At 35.2% G+C, this 14,691-nt stretch overlaps 1 long non-coding RNA gene across 1 annotated transcript; it reads right to left on the reverse strand.

Annotated features, from left to right (window-relative positions):
- Positions 1-8,246: 8,246 nt before the first annotated feature.
- LOC128677758 (uncharacterized) lies at positions 8,247-10,282 on the reverse strand. The gene is made up of 3 exons (XR_008405560.1): positions 10,208-10,282; positions 8,986-9,145; positions 8,247-8,511 (listed from the first exon to the last, which is right to left on the reverse strand). It is a non-coding gene; the product is annotated as an uncharacterized LOC128677758 (long non-coding RNA).
- Between the last annotated feature and the right edge of the window lie 4,409 nt (positions 10,283-14,691).

The raw sequence follows: 14,691 nt of genomic DNA on the forward strand, positions 1-14,691 counted from the left end.
TTTCATTCCCGCCTTTTTTCATTAAAAATAACCAAATAAAGAACTTTTTAATTTTTTTTTTCAAGAACGAAATCGAGCTTCGCCTTTCGATACCTATTTAAAATTGATAGAAAAGAAAGAAAGAAAGAAAGAAAACATTTATTTGCCAAAAACATGAGTACAAATAGTCAAAATGAATTAGACCTACACGTTTTACCGAATATAGGTATGCAAATATAAATAAATAAAGAGGAGCATGCTATCCACTACAAATCCAAAACAAAAAAAGAATTATAATGTACTTATACTAGCCCTAAATTCTATCCGAGTCTATCATTATTATATATATACGAAGACAAGGCTGAATAGCGAAGCCACCTCTTTGGTCATTGGCTGAATGCATGATGTCTATTGCCAGTATGATGGTTAGATGTACGCGAAAATTTTGAAAGAGTGAAGTGTTTTTTTTAAATTACTTACCGCCCTAGGGACTTTCTAGCTACATTATTACCCTAGAGCGCTAATTAGTCACCTACAAGCCCCATTTGGGGGGTAATAAGGACCTACTTACCGAATATGAGAGATGTAAAAGAACTTATATTAACTATTCAATGTTCACGCAGTCGCGTCGGCATGTGCCTGAGTTCGGGGACAGTGTGGAGCTGGTATAAAGCTTAATTACGTGGTTGACAAATCAGCGATCAAGGGACCAGATTCTTGAAATGGCAACAGATTCATATCAAAAAAAAAATCCCACGTAGGTACTAAATGATTGACAAAGGGCACGTAAAAATATCACATCCAAACATTGCGAATCCACAAACAAACCTACGCACTGACCCACCTAAACATCAGTTGTATTGTATGTCAATATCAGAAACACTCGTCAATTATACTGTTGAATGACATTGACACAAGAGGCGCAGAGCTATATTGGAACAGTTTATAGTTTCAATAAGATAGATAGATAGATTGTTTATTATGCACTATTAACAGAATTGTATTGTCTTATTAGCTTTTGGCCGCAACTTCGCCCACGTTTTTCGTGCGTCCGCCCATAACTTAAAGGTATACCTCAGGTGAGGTGTGTTAGCTTTCTAAAATATTCATGAAGCATTATTTTGATATTTTAATTAAAATTAAACATCGTAAAATCCGATAAAAATGTTGCAATATAATCAAGAACCTTCTGAAACTACCTAATAATGCAATTTAACGTTATTTAATATGAAATCGCACATAACGTGGCAGTAATAGTTAATATTGGCAAAAAAGCAAGCCGTTTAGATGTTATGTAACACGCCAGCCAACATGGAATTTTAACTAGCCATTTTGTTTTGTATAAGATATTATCAGATGACTCAGATTCGTATCATATTTTTAATTCATCATGATTAAATTTAATGGACACCCTCTATTTAGGGGTGAATTTCACGAGCATTTGAACGCGGCGTGTAGCGTTTCATTCTTGTCAGAGATTTTTTAAATAAAATAAATAAATAAAATAAAAATCATTTATTTCAGGTTTAAAAACCTATATAGTGTTAGTAACAGAGTGTCTTACAAACTATGTTAGTACATCTATATTAAAATTACGAGAGCACTTGGTGTCCTTAGCTAGGTGGATGCGAGTCCAGTGCTGCATGAGAGCGCAGTCCACGTCCAGCCTAGCAGCTACGGTCTTCACCAGGCTGTTGGTGCTGCGCCGCACTCGGTGCATCAGAGATGCTGTACGCTTCCTAATAATGGCCGACAGGCTTTCAACCCCGGCTTCTGCAAGCATCGCCGAAGCACTACAAGGGCGGCGCAGCCCCATCAGCACCCTAAAAGCATTATTGAACTGGGTGCGCAGGGCTCCGTATAAGTAAATAATATATTTTTTTAAGTTAAACATTTATAAAATTTACATTGTACCAGTACTTTACTTAGTTATAGAATAGAATAATTAAATCGATTACTGTGTATGGTACAATTTAATAAACACTAATAAGAGCTCGCGGCGAAGGTCGAAATGCTCGTGAAATTCACGCTTAGGATGGTTCTCAGAGCGTTAGGACTTGTGGCGGCCGAGTTGTCATTAAAAATTTTCAAATTTTAACAAAGACAAGAATTCGTTTTACTACCTGACCTTGAAATAATTAATCTGTACTGTGGTAATCTCAATTTAATGAAGGTTTGATTTGGGAAATGATTCCTTACGACTATGTAATTTAAATCTAGTATAGACTGTAGTCATAGATCACCTACCCGGGTGATTGATTGGTATGAAATAGAACTTCATGACCTAGCTTGAAAGAGACCTGTGAAAGAGACGAAAGATTCGTGAAAGGTCATTTGTGACCAAATAACGATTTGACAGGGTGACTTTTTATACATTGGCAATATTTTACCTAGGTACATGCTCCATAATCCATAATTCTGAACAACTTTTAGTACCTATCACAGTAACTCCATACTAAAAGTTATTCAGAACTTAGGTATCTAAGTCGTGGAAAATGTATGGATCAGCTGATTTTTTTTCCGCGATTTCAAGGTTTCTTCCATAAGAAAAGTTGTTCATTACCATCGACTGAGCATGTAGATAAAATAATTACTTAGACACTTGAATTAGATACTCTAATTCAAATTGTATTTTAAACCCCGAATCGCATATTTCATTTGAGACACAAGGTGTAAATTTGTTATCCAATTTTGTCGCTGCATCTAATAGAAATAGCTTATTTCTCCAATAGACTCGGCGTTGTAACACAAATTAGCAATGCCGCCAACCTTTTTGGTACCTGGATGGGTTGCAATTTCAGTTAAATAAACTTAAAAATAAAAGTTTAATCAAGTGAAAGTAGTAAGTTCATTTATTACAACATTATTTAATAAATTCTGTAACAAAAGTAAGTATTGTCGATTTGTGCAACTTCAAACTAGCGCCATGCTACGCGATATTGAAATAGTGAAGAAGCAACTTATATTTTAATACTAGCAGACCGTCCCTGCTTCGCTCGGGTAAAACAATAAAAATAGTAGTGGTAGCATATGTTACTCATGAACTCTTAGTCTATGTATGTACCAAATTTTATCAAAGTCATTACAAACACAAATAAAAATATTTTCCCTTTATAATTAGTATGGATTTCTGTGCTAACAACTATACAGTTAATAGTCAAGTACAATACTTTAGTTTTATTGAGATCAGTTCTTTCTCAAAATTCTAGGTCATTAGTTAATACTTTCTCGCTCCCTTGAAGTCGCCTTGACCGAGTATCGCCAAATACAACAGGTTTTGACAACTTGTGCAGCTAAAACAAGACGTATTACCATTTTACACAGAGCAACAAGAATAAGCTAATGTGGTTCCGCCCTAAAATAAAAATACCAAGGCAATAAACCAATCCACTAATTGTGCCAAGAAAGTCGTTATGTGTGTTTCATTCTCCGTAATGACCACGAGGAATGAGGACCTCAGCCATGAGGAATACGACTATGAAGAAGAATATAGATATTCTTCTTCTTCATAGTCATATTTCTATAGATATAGATATTCTGGAGAAGACTATTCACAGTCGTTTTCCTAATAAATCAGAATAAACCCAGTCCAGTCAACATACATCTAAGTTTTAAATATAGAAAGACTAAAACAAAAAAGCGCTACAAGTGGTATTTAGTGAAAGGATACCATCAGTTGCGTCTGCAGTAACGTTGCACATCACTTTACAACACAAGTAATATAAGCCGAGCTGGACTGTTGTGCAAGTTTTGCATCTGTGCAATAAAATGAGGTTATTTTTAATTAAGTAGATATAAAAATTTAATCCTATCTATTATTATTAATGCGAAAGTAAGTGTGTTTGTTTATTTATTTATTTGTTTGTTTGTTTTTTGCCTCTTCACACTTTATTTCCTTAAACAATCTTTTTCAAACTTTGTATGTAGTTTGAAGTACGGACAAGATGATAGGGTGATAGGGTACCTTTTATTCCGGTACTTGGGATTACTTGAAGACAGAGTCTATATAGTTATAGGTAGTCTATACATATACTCCATGATTTTTTGAAGTACTTATTATTGTTTGAAACGTATAATAATAAAACAAAATGGATGATATCCCTGAGGCGTTTCCAGCTCGCCACACAATTTCATTCACTATAGCACACTAGCACGGTGTTACGCGACACGCGAAGATAAATATAAAAGTAAATAATTTTACACTATACAAATTACTGTTCGTTTCGGTACAATACTGTACAGTGTAAATTCTCAATTCTAGAGATAAATCGTCCCGTTTTTATCTTCACAGAAGACAGATCCATTAGAGCAAAATCGATAAATTTTGTCTAATGGAGTAACTTCTAAAGTAACTAGTTTTATTAGGTTGATATCTCCAGTAAGTAGCCCTCTCCCTTAATTAGCTTTTACAATATGCATGCTGCTATTTTTATTATGAAATATCAGCTTGCTAAATCAGTTTTAAGTATTAAATTTAGTAGAAAAACGATCACAAATGACATCATTTAAAATCTCAGCTCTGGTCAGTGGAGATCCTTCAATTGAAAGTAGAAAAGGAGAGGACGATTATTATAAGAAAGGTAAAAGAAAAGAAAGGGTCCTAGGATACCCATGGCCAAGGGCATCTTACTTATATGAAACAGATAAATAAAAAGTTCCATCGACGTCATTCCGTATTGGGTATTAAGGATTATGTAAAAATCTGTACATAAATCTATTGATGCGACTGTACATTGATTATCTGTGATAAGTATTATCGATATTATGTTACACTGTACAAGATTTGAATCACACGACGCATATATCTATCATTATTATGTAATGTCCGAGTGATTGATACCATTCGAAATACAAGTACCATACATCTTACAATTTTAGCTCTATGGTGCATTTATTTCGATTCATAACTTCATCGGATGTGAAAAGATTTGAAAGGTTTATTATTGTATAATGACAGAGTGATAGCGAGTTTTCAAGCATCTTATATATAAAAAAGATTTTGCCCACAACTTCGTATGTGAGTAAAGATCCGGTTCCCGTGGGCATTTCAGGAAATCCCTTCTTAGTGCTCCCCTACACTGTCCTAGGAGGTTACATACCAAATTTCAGCTTTCTACGCCCAGTAGTTTCGGCTGTGCGTTGTCTGTCAGTCAGTCAGTATATAGATATAGATAGGAGCATCGATCTATATTTAATTATTTTTTTTGTTTGTTTCCAAGATTCCAACCATTCTATATTCTCCCGTAGACATCGTACGAGGCGACTAAGGAACAGATAGCTTAGACGGCTGATCATCATCATATCGAGTGTGTTATTGCTAACACTGGTGTCATATTTTACTCAAGTCGCCTAAAGGCATCTGACAAGACTTTTACGACTACTTACCACCATCGTACATACCGTGGCAGGTAGTCGCATACACACTAAGCTGACAAGCAATCATCAGCATTCAAATGAGTGTTGACGTCAGCAAAAATAATAGCCAAATCTTCAAAATTTTAAGGTTATTTTTCTCTGAGCCAAGGTACTGGAAGTTTTATAATCTGTGCTCTGGGCCTCGCCGCCTCACAGGCTCCAAACGCAACGCGTAATACTTATGCGGAGGTGACATTCAAACTCTGGGCTTAGGGCAGAGCAAGACGCCACACTCTCCACCCTTAATTAATTGCTCCGTTTTGACGTGAAAGAAGGACAGACAAACAAACACACTTGCACTATAATATGAGGATCTAGATGCAAAATAATCCACGGCGACACGGAGAAGAGTTCTCTGGCGCAGGTGTAAGAAGAGACCCGACAGCAAGTTAAATGGGATAAGGCATGAGGAAGAAGAAGATTCAATGAGAAATCTAATTTATACTGCATCTATCCATCACTTTTTAATGGAAAGATAATTAATAATTTAAAGGCTGATAAGTATTAAAGGTAAATTAGTCGTTAATTTTATGACTAAAGTGATCTTATTTACATTACCTTAGATAATTGAAAAATTTACAATCCTTTACTTACGCTCCTGGCAGACGAAAACCAAATATAAACACCAGCGATTATCACCAGCGCAAGCATTGCCAACGAGGGACGACGACGTCAGGCAGGCGGCCGGTCATAAAAACAAAGACAAACATTATAATATGTCTTTATATTAATAGTAATGGAAGCGAAGCTATTAAATTGATATAGGAGATAAGACGATAGAATCCATTTAGTTGTCAATTGGCGGATGTAGCTCGTTAGATAAGTAGCATTTAATAATGAAGTAAATAGGGTTATAATTAGTTGACTGTCATTTTTATATTGAACTAGCGGCCCGCCCCGGCTTTGCTCGGGTAAAAATGTAACTAATTATAACACCTAAACTTTCGTCAAGAATCACGCTGTCTATTGGACAACCGCATGAAAATCCGTCCGGTAGTTTTTGAGTTTAACGCGAACAGACAACAGACAGACGCGACAGAGGACTTTGTTTTATAATATGTAAGGATACCTTACCTTTTCTATGTAATTACTCCGGTCGTGTTTGCAACCCGTAATTATTAATCCGTTGACGACCTCGGTGGCGCAGTGGTAAAGTTCTTGCCACTGAACCGAGAGGTCCCGGGTTCGTTCCCCGGACGGGTCACGATGGAAAATGATTTTTCTGATTGGCCCTGATCTTGGATGTTTATCTATATATGTATTTGTTATAAAATATAGTATCTTTGAGTTAGTATCCCGTAACACAAGTCTCGAACTGAATTTGGAGCTAGCTCAACCTGTGTGATATGTCCTTATATATTTATTTATGTTTATTTATTTATTTATTAAACACATTCGCACTAATATTATAAATAAATCCAGAAGACTATATATCTATCTGCCATGCTTCCGCGGCTAAACTGCTGGACCGATTTTGGTGAAATTTTTAATAGATATAGTTCGTTAAACATAGGCTACAACGATGCGGCAATGGTTATAAATAAAAATACATTTTTTTTTCAATTTGTATTTTTATTTATAACTAAGTATAAAATTATTTTAAAAAATATTATGACGTGTCACCGTGTAAGCACTAAGTACATAATTAGATTAGCGTTATACCTACATCGTGTGTAACGTTACGGAATAAATTAATAATATCGACAAACAAACAAACAGCCGAATCTATTTATATACAAGTGTGTCAGTAGATTAGACGTCTAAGTCGGAAGTAAGTTGTTTATTTTTATGAGCAATTGACTAGATATAGTAACACAGATTATATAAAATGGAATCGGAAAATTTTGTCTGCAACAATGCATATAAAAAAATATTTTAATAAAAATAGGTATTAGGTACCTAAACGTAGGCACGTTTATATGCAAAAATTACTGGATATAATTTGATGTGATTTTCACAGTCGTACAGCAGATGGTCTAACTTAAAATCTGGCATAGGTTTCATCGCGATACGTTGCTTAGAACCCGAGGTATTGACAATAAAAAGTTATGAGCGAACACACGAGATAAACGCGGGCGAAACCGCGGGCAAGAACTATTAGACAATAAATAATATGATGACCTACTGAGATGGTTCACGCCCACAAAAATAAAACAATAAACTCTCGTTTTAAATTATGTAAATACCTAATTGTTCATAGATTCTTGTGACACACGGGCGTCAACAATGGCTTTTGAAATTCTTTTAAAAGTGACAATAAATTCATCACTCGAGGATATATGAATGGAATAATTATTTGTTACACAAATTAAAACTTTCAATATTCATTTCGCTACACAACTTTTGAACGGCTGAACCGATTTTCAAGAAACATCACAGAAAAAAAACTAAACGAAAATCGGTTCATCCGTTTGGGTGCTACACAGATACAAAGATACAGAGACAGACTTCTCGACACGTCAAACTTATAACGACGCTCATTTTGCGTCGGGGGTTAAAAAGGTAAATGTTCGTTACCCGAGTTTGGATAATAATACACTTATTTCTCCTGAGAAATGTCGGCATTGAAACTTTAGAAAAATAATTATTATTACCAATAAGTATCTACCCATCGTTAGGTACTTTAATTGTAAGCACGTACATATTTAAAAGGAAAATTCATCATCAATCATCAAAATATATATTTTGGAAGAAATAAATAAAATACAAAAATAAAAGATTTTAAAGAAAAAGGAATTTTTGTTAGATTTAGTCATTAAAGTGAGAAAACTTGAAAAGGACTCTTTTACGAATACGACACGGCGAGAACAACTACTTTTTTCTAATGGCATAAACGAATTAATGTCATATTGTCAAAATAAATGTCATCAAAGGGTCTCAAAAAGGTATTTTACTTTTTAGAACGCATAAATTGTAAATGGCATAATTAATAACCGATGTTATAAAGCGACATTTAATTATCGTGTTTTACCCATTTTATGACCCGGTCAAAAACCCAATTCGTCAATCCTATCCGGCAGTGTGTCTCGAAATGGTCTCGAACTAATGCCGGCTCCACACTGTCGTCGAACAGTTCGCTAAACTTTACCTACGGTATACATTGCTGGTTTTTCATTGCTGTAAATAAAACACACAATAAAAGCACAATAATTATAATAAAGCAAAAATTAAAAGCCAAAACAATGTTTCTTTGTTCTGTTCAACCTGTTCATTAAACTGTTTATTTGAGACTCCTCACACTACGTCACGGGAAGCTAGAAGCAAACAGAGAACAGAAACAATAACGTAAAAAATACAGAATTTGATATTTGACCGAGCGAGCGAGGTCTAACAAATCGACTTGGGGCAAAAATACATTTTTTGTATGTACGTTTGTAACGCGACAACTTTCGAACCGTTCGTTGGTCTGATTTTGATGAAATTTAAAAGGTATAATGTAGAATGTGTCAATAGAATTTTTAAGTTCGTGGGGCATCAAAATCGGATCAGTCGTTTTTGAAATATTCATTTTGTAAAAAAATATTGTTTTCGCGAGGTCTATAAGTTCGCAACGAACAACTACTTTTATAATAATTTATTACGGTCCCATACCTCCTATAGTATTGACGCATTTGCATCGGCATGTGTCCAAGTTCGACGACAGTGTGGAGCTGGCACGACAAAATCCTCACACGACCAGCATACCATACGAGATCGCGAATAGAAAGGCACACATTGACCGGTGAAAGTGGTGTCCTTGTAATTTTGCTTCCTGTTCACCCAGTGGCGGAATTATATAATATTATACCGGTGCCTATTTACACCTACTTAAAATTAAAGTGCTATCATTACAAAAGGTTTAGTGAAATACGATTTTGACACATCGAGGCTCATCGCCGATTATGTACCTATAGTAAGCCCAGTTTTCACCAATTTCATTGAAGCGCTGGTGGTCCAGTGGTTAAGACCGTCTGCCTGTGATCGTAAGGTCCCAGGTTCGAATCCTACTCGTGTGACACATAAGTTCGTGGTAAACCAAGTTTTCATAGACTTTCTATCGGTGAAGGAAAACATTGTGAGGAAACCTGCACACACTGTTTGACAGTTTAAGTTCACTATATAGTGTGTATGGGGACTACTTGCCATTGCCACTAGACTACTTACCATTGTCAGTAGGTAGTTGTAAAAGTCAGTGCCTTTAGGCGACTTTTATTCAAATTGATGCCAGCTCCACACTGTCACCGAACATTACGACGCGAGTTAAATGAGTGCTTTTATTCAACGTAATGAAAAACCGGTAATGATACTGAATCCGCCAAAGTTTGGCAATTTGTTCGACGACAGTGTGGAGCCCCGGCATGACACCAGTGCTTTATTGCTAATAAAGAACTCAAAAAACCGGTCAAGTGCGAGTTAGACTCGCGCCCGAGGGTTCCGTATAAAATTTTGAAGATTCGCGGGCGTATGCACTCATTTTGTACGAAACTAATTACAAATATTTCCTATAACAGTACGGCCCCAAATGTTTGCCAAATTTCATGATTCTTGTTCTACGGGAAGTACCCTATAGGTTTTGATTCCCTTGTGATTTCGCAAAATATGCGACATAAATCTTCATGGGTGAAGAGTGATAACTGGGTTTTATCCCGGGCGATTTGACCGATGACCCATTACTGACTCCGTGCACTTCAGCGCGTGTTCTCAGGAATTATATAATTTATTTCAACACTCTTCTTCGACAATCTTTCAATACTGTGTGGTTTCTATCCAAATGGGACTGATATTCGTCTCCATGGTAGGTATGCCTCTCGATTTGCCTCCTTGAGAATCCTACCTCACGTCGATAGATTTAGGGACAACTGGAGAAGGCTATTTAGTTATGCACTAGGTATTGGTGTGTTTCTCAGAGCGTTTCGACCGCTGCAGCCGAGCTGTCATTACGAACCGTCAATTTTCTTGAAGAAGGATTCATTTCCAAAATCAATCATTGATAAAATTTACATTACCACAATACAGATTAATTATTTCAAGTCAAATAGTAAAACAAATACTTGTCTTTGTTAATATTTGAAAAAAATGTAATGACAGCGCGGCCGAAGCGGTCGAAACACTCTTAAGAACCACTCTATGATGAGCCGTCGCACTCTAAATTTCATGGTTTCCTTCCATCATGCTAATTGAGCTCGAAATCACTAAAATCTATGTTAAAAAATACAAGGCATGCAAAATCGGTCAGATCTAATACAATGTCAGTGATCTGTCTGATACAAGACGGGTTCCTTACATAACACCTTTCGCAGACGGACAGACATAGTGACTGGCTAATGTAATGCGATACGAAGATTAATAATACTTTTAGGTACCTACTTATCTAAAAATAAAATGATCTGTTGCTACCACGTAACAATTAAAAATACTCTTTTTATTGTTGTGTTCTTTGGTTGTTAAGTTACACATCAGATGTGTGTAGATAGGTTATAGTTACTTAGGTATTATAGACACAAAACTTGGAATAAGTAATTAAATATACCTAGATTTATTTAGATTGCTAATTTAATTTAGATTTAAAATAAAATATTCTTATGCAGATTATTAGAAACTTGTATCATAATTGTAGTACACTTGGGAGATTACGTGCCCCGTCCTCGCACGTAATTGTACATCACAGCCACACGACTGATGCTCCAATGTCTGTGCGTCTCGCCGTCTCGTAAACAACTGAGCACTTGATCGCAGCACTATGACTTATATCACAATAATAATTCCCTCAAAACAAAGTTTTGACATGCAAATTCATACTTAAACCGCTGGGCCGATTTTGATCAAATTTTGAATAGACAGTAGTCATATCTATTCAAAATTTTATCAATCCAAAGTTTGATTTATTTTGTTCAAATTTTGGATAGGACCTAGTCATATCAATCCAAAATTTGATTAAAATAGTTTTATTTATTTAAAATAAAATCTAAAATCTGATACCAGTGTTAGCAATTTAAGACATTCGAAAAAAGAAAAAGATTTGCTTAGGTAGTGACCTGAAATTGATAAAAGCAACCGCGGGCAAAGCTGTGGGCAACAGTCAGTAATCTATAAGATCATTATTAAAAAATAGTTTATACGTAACGGTTACTGCAAACGTACTAAAAATGACCCAAATTATAATGATAACAATCTATTCAAGTTATATGAATAGAGTTTTGTCATTAGCGAAAAAAATATGCAGGAAGATACCATGGTTACGTCAAAGTCGGAACTAACTATTGTTAAGGTCTGTCCAGTGGCGTAGCTGGCAGTTGGTCCAAAGGCCCTGGGACAAAAAACTAACTAGGGCCCCAACTAAAACGATTTAAAATCGTTTGTTCCGTATACCTCGTGCTCCGAATTCGACGCACTCCAGATTCGTCGTAATCCCTATGGATTACGAGTGCGTCTGGACGAGTCTGGATTGATAATAGTATCAACAAAAGAAATCAAAATATAAATGTGGTTAATATTTAAATATTGGGAGATATTTTCACCAGTTCACTTTATAGTTCATTAGTCAGTGTCCGGCACTGTACTTGGAGGCCCTGGGGATAACCCTCCGGTAGGTACGCCACTGATTCTGTCTGTCTGTATACACTAGCTAGATTGCATTGTATAATAAAATGTGGGCTAACCTGATGTTAGAGATAATTTGGAGAATTTACCGCGAATTTCGTAATTTCAGATTGACGAAAACAACTCCTAATTATTTTTCCTTTTTATAAATCTTTCCATATGACCTATTAACCAGTAATATGCGAAGGTCACAAGGTCAGACGATAAAATAGACCGTCTATACAATTTTTATTTACATATTATAATACTTAGGTGTTGGCGATTGACTTAAAACCTCAATAGGTTTTGACGTTTTCTTAAAGAAAAAGCTATTTTGACTGTGTCATTCAAAATATAATCTAGTGGAAAAATAAAGGTTGCAAAAACTGCTGCATCGTTTAACTCACGCAATTATATCCCTTGAAATATAATTTGAACCGGCTGACGCTGTCGTCCACATTAGGTATTCCAAATTCTATGCTACCTATGCAATCCAAAATCTCAATTCCGGAAAATTTTGCAGAATGTAACGTTGTATAGGTAAATTAGTCACCTGAAAATGAACACAATGGAAGAAAGAAATTGTTCGTCAAAAAGAAAAAATAACAAACTTACAACTGACTATCCAACTTAAATTTTAACTTAAATTAATTTTAAGCGAGCGAGGTCTACAATTCAACTTGGGGCAAAAATACATTTTTTGTATGTATGTAAGTACTATGTATGTCCGAATCCGAACAACTAGTTAATCTACGACGACCACGGTGGCGTAGTGGTAAAGTTCTTGGCACTGTACCGAGAGGTCCCGGGTTCGATCCCCGGTCGGGTCATGATGGAAAATGATCTTTTTCTGATTGGCCCCGGTCTTGGATGTTTATCTATATATGTATTTGTTATAAAATATAGTATCGTTGAGTTAGTATCCCATAACACAAGTCTAGAACTTACTTTGGGGCTAGCTCTTTCTGTGTGATATGTCCTAATATATTTATTTATTTACATTTAATCTTAATTTGAAGTACCTATTCGCTAGAGGACACTCCACATATTGACTGTTACACAATACATCTACTTACAGCGCTATACATACATAGCTATAAATACACTAACGCAATCGTGTGCCGTATGTCTGTAATCATCAAATCTCATCCGAGATCTAATTCACATACCTGTATAAAAGCGCTACTGTTTCGACACTAGTTTCCTAAAATGTGAATTTGCACAACGCCCTTCAGCCTACGACAGAATAAACATTACGATATCTCATTGTGGTCTCCTGAAACGGTTTCTCAGATTGTGTGGGCGGTCAATGCTATTTGCTAAATGCAATGCAATATGGGATGTTCACTTTGTCATTTATTAATTTCAATTGTAACCAATGTAACCTAAAATTTGTGTCTGTTTTTGTAACCTCCTCATTAAGTTATAGGTCTACAAATCAACTTAGGGCAAAAATACATTTTTTGTATGTAGGTATGTATGTTTGTAATGCGATAACTTTCGAACCCTTGGCTCTGATTTTGATGAAATTTTAAAGGTATGTAAGGGTTCAATAGAATTTTTAAGTTCGTGGGGCATCAAAATCGGTTAAGTCGTTTTTTAAATATTCACAATTTTGTAAAGACTCATCAATATTGTGTTCGTGACGTCTAAGTTCGCAGCGAACAACTGGTTTTAAACGGGAAAACCTGTAATCTTATGCAGAGATGGGCAAATAGGTAGTAATGAGGATTGCGATTACAAATTGTAATCTTCGGAAAGGATTATACTTAAGTACTTAGACTACACAAAATAATCTTAAAAAAAAAACAAGATGAATGTAATTTGATTAAGTAATCGTATGTACCTAAGTAATGTAAGTACATTAGTAGATATTAATTTTCTGACCTATTCTAGGAACTAGCCTCTTCGCGAAGATACAATCTCGATTGAAAAAAGAAATTGATGTCAATATGATTATTAATCAATTGTTTTGTTATATATTTTTAATTTAACACATTCAAGTCACTCATGTAATTGTATCTTGTATTTCTTATCAAATATAAACTGTTTGCCGATTTTGCCAATGACAGAATGCGTGTATGTGGTCCGATTAGCAATCATTTAGCGATCGATTCTGGAACGCCGATATTGAAGTGGACTAACTGTGATGATAATAAAACTCGACAATAACACTTCAAAAGTTATTGCATATTAGGTCAAGGTGCAAATGCATACCGAAACTATTTATCTCCTAAACAATAGGCTAGATGAAAATATAAGATGATAAATGATATCGTTAAAAATTTGAAACCCACAGAATATAAATGGTTGTTATTTCTCACTCTCGTGAATGGTAGTTAAATTAAAGTAGGTATTGTAACTGTGATATGGATGTTTTTAATTATATCGTGAAATATTCCCTATTATATATATTTTTAATTATAGTTACTACCTATCTAAAATATCAGCACTCGGATCACAATCATAACCTGTTTTGAAATACCTTTTGACTATGTACTATATATTATTAGAAAAAAAAACATTGTAAGAAACAATAATGGTAAGCCGATCTGGCATGATAGGGACCAACACTGTTCAAAATATGAAAATTGACGAGAAAAAGTGCCTGTGCAGGTCTAATTTCTGAATAAATGATTTGAATTTTACTTAAGTTATATGATAGGATGAATTGATATATAATCTACTCCATGGATTTAGTAAGTACTGATCTACTCATAATGAGAGTCAGACAGAGAC

This window comes from Plodia interpunctella, chromosome 18 (assembly GCF_027563975.2).
Source record: "Plodia interpunctella isolate USDA-ARS_2022_Savannah chromosome 18, ilPloInte3.2, whole genome shotgun sequence".
NCBI classification, from domain to species: Eukaryota; Metazoa; Arthropoda; class Insecta; order Lepidoptera; family Pyralidae; genus Plodia; species Plodia interpunctella.